The sequence below is a fragment of the Jaculus jaculus genome, chromosome 9 (genome assembly GCF_020740685.1).
Source record: "Jaculus jaculus isolate mJacJac1 chromosome 9, mJacJac1.mat.Y.cur, whole genome shotgun sequence".
NCBI classification, from domain to species: Eukaryota; Metazoa; Chordata; class Mammalia; order Rodentia; family Dipodidae; genus Jaculus; species Jaculus jaculus.
Window position 1 is genome coordinate 52,543,015 of NC_059110.1, and position 3,421 is coordinate 52,546,435.

The 3,421-nt window shown below is 42.2% G+C and overlaps 1 pseudogene; it reads right to left on the reverse strand.

Annotated features, from left to right (window-relative positions):
• Positions 1-1,394: 1,394 nt before the first annotated feature.
• LOC101601284 lies at positions 1,395-2,303 on the reverse strand (annotated as a pseudogene).
• Positions 2,304-3,421: the final 1,118 nt, after the last annotated feature.

Sequence of the window (3,421 nt, forward strand, 5' to 3'; positions counted from 1 at the left end):
GATTCTTATGGTAATGGAGAAAGAAACAATTCCTCTTTCCTTTAAAACTTCCTTTTAATTTATTTTTTCTTTTCCATTTCTTGATTCTCCACTTCTCTCTCTTTTTTTTTTTTTTTTTTGAGGTTTCAATATTTTATTCAAGTTTTATTTTAAGTGATGTTAATTACAGCATTTGATAGGGAGGGCCTAATCCCAAACAGAATGGAAGACTAAAATGTACCCACTAAACTGCTAGGAAATAACTGAGTGCTGAGAATACAGCAGAAGTCCAGTTGAGATTCCTAGTGCTGTCAACATGTGATTCAATCAGGCAGACTACCAGCTCAAAACTGGAGATCCTGGAAGCTATTTCATACTCTGGTGTGTCAGGAGCCATTTTGGCTGGACTTGTATCCATAGCTCTGGGCGTCTGGCAGCAAGACATTAGCAAAACTATAGCAGCCTACATGTAAGCAAGATTATGTAAATTAAGTGTCTGAAGCCTTTTGGCAGCAAGACCTTAGCACCTACTTGTAAGCAAGATTATGTATAGTCAGCCATTTGGCTGGTCTTTTGTACTGAGAAATGATTGAAGTGCAAAAACTCTGTAACAGGAAGGTTTTTTGATAGAAACTTGTGAAGCTCATAAAATCTTTGTCCATGGAAAAACTGTTTGTAGAAAGATAAAAAAAGGAATGCTGTGAAATAAGCCACGTCTTCAGTCCTGGCTTGAGGCCTTGCTTCAGCCATGGACTGGAGTCCTAGCTTCCAGTCTTTCTTCTGTCTTTCCTTAATCTTCCTCCCCATCAGGCGTGAACCCTTTCAGCCGGCAGGCTCGGCACTGGTGCAATGACCAAACAAACAAAAAAATCCCAAACAACCTCACAACAGAATTCTTGGCTTCATCACACCCACCCTTTACACCCCAAAATGACACAAAGGAAATAGCTCCCATACCCTACAGACTACTTTGGTGTGAAACAGGTGTTGATGGGTTAGGGTGGGTGCAGGGCATGATGATCTGTGTAAAAAACGTCCCTTTCAGAAGTCTATACACACCATCACACAATGAGCTTATCATCCACCAAGGTTAAGAAACCAAGGCTCATGCTCAGGAAGTCACAATGTTACTCATTAACTCAGTACAGATTTACAAGGTGTCCACACAGTATCAGTTTCCACTTAAAACCATTCCTAGATTAAATGAGAAACCTGGCATCTCTTGAGGGGCCACAAAGTTCCTCAGTGCCTACATCTGAAAGGGTCTTTTTTGCAATCAGGTTTCTCCTGTACCTCTGATATGTTAACCCTTCAAAGTTGAATCACCTTTAAACCAGAGGTCTTATATCCCAGACATACAATATAAAAAGGTACACTGAATTCTGAAGGTAGCCATGCTGCAAATAAGTTGAAAATTAAAATTGTGCTATATGTATTTGTGCTCGAAATTCCAGTCCTAGACCAAGTTGTAACCACCAGTGCTGGCATTCTTGCCATCTAGCAGGGCTGACAGCGTCAGCTGGCTTTAAGGACTGAGTATCCCCTAAGCCAGTCAGCTGGAGTTGTTCAGTCTGGCCAAGAAGCAGGCCTTAAGGTCAGCCTGATACTTGGCTGCTATTCCAAAGCGAGTGTTTCTGTTTCCTGCTGTCTGCAACTTCTTGTTCACCTTCTGGTGAATGGAGCTGCCAAACTCTGTCCAGTCCTTCCTTAGTGTGCAGCCGGAATTCATCCATCTTGTAGCCAACTGCAAAGTTACTCATTGTCACTCAGGACTTGGTAGTCTCAAAATCCATCTGGTAGCCAGCCAGCCAGCCAGCCCTTGGCCTCAGGCCAATGTCAAAGTTCACACTGCAGCCCACATTGATACACTCTCTTGTACCCTGTCTTGATTTTAGCACTCCACGCTGCCCCCCACCTCCGTGTTAGGTGAAAAAGATGAATCAAGTCTGCTTCAGTCCAGGTGCAAGCTGGTCTTCCATAGTGACCTCAGTGCCCAGAGTGTTATAGGTGTTCCATTTTTCATAAATGTCAGGCTGTACTCAGTCCACTGGTACTTGGTGTTCAGGCTGCCATTTACTTTAGAGGTCTCTGTGTTAGCTGAGCCTGAGCTGGCATATTCCAGTCCATTCTCCAACTTCGTTTTCAAATTAAGTTTTATTGGGCAAAATCCATAGCCCTTGGTGACGATATCCCTGGCAAATTTGCCAAGATCCAGCATATGTGGGAGGCATGGCCAAGTTCTCTGAAAGTGTGCAGGCCATGGGAGCAGCAGTGGTGACTACCCAACTTAGTAATGTTAAAGAGTTCCGATATTCAGGAGTCATTCAACAGAATACAGCTTTATGTGAGATACAGGGATGACAGGAAGGATGTGGGTAGGATGAGATTAGAAAGACACATAGAGACCAGATCACAGGAACCTTATAAGCCACACTTTTAAGGGTTTACAGTTTCAAGAAGCCATTTTAATTTTAATTTATTTTAATTTTAATTTCAAGAAGCCTTTGAAGAAGTGAAGTGATGGGATCTGATCTGCACTATGATCTGATTTGACCACTCCATAGTAGGCTGAGTGGTTATGGGAGACCACTTGGGAACTGATAGCCCCAACCACCTATTTAGCAATTGGCCTACTGTACACACCATGTACTTCTGAACTAGCTTCTGGCCCATACAACTTTGGCTTCATGAGAAGGCAAGAGCAAAAGCCATAAGAGCTTGAGCAGGAAAAATTGAGACTGGTTAATGCTTTTTTTAAATTTTTTTTTTTTTTAAGACTTAGAAATCTTTTATTAGGAGTAACTAAGGCAAATATTTTTTGTCTTGAGGCAAGTCAACTTGAAACTCAGGCCAGTTATTTCCTTCTTTCTTTTTTTTTATTTGGCTCTTACATTCTTTTTTTATTTATTAAATAGCTTTGTACTCAGTGAATACAGTCAAGTTGTTACCATTATTAGGCTCATCCATGTACTACCCCATCCTCCTGGCCCCTCCTTGTTGAGTTATATGGGGCATGTATTGTGGACTTAGCCCACAGTTATGGGTAGGAGAAATATCTCTGCATATCATGACCCAACATGTGGCTCTGACATTCATTCCACCCTCTCTTCAGCAAGATTTCCCTAGCCATGTTGGGTTCATTTTTAGTCTGCTTCAGTGATGGTGTTGGGGGCCTCTGGGTCTCTGGATATCTATTTGATTTAGTAGGAGTTGATTGTTCTCTGTGTTGATCTCCTTCACTCTTGTGCTGGTGCCCATTTCACCAAGAGAACAGCACCCTTCCTGGTTTCACCCATTGTTCTTAGTTTCAGCTTGGGCCCCTTTGAGGTATGATGGGATGATTCTCTCCTTAGGATCTATGTCTATCTGAAAAAGAGAAGCAGCTTCTCCCACAGAGAGTAAAGTTAGCACCAGACAAATGGGATAATCCTTGTAGGTCTCT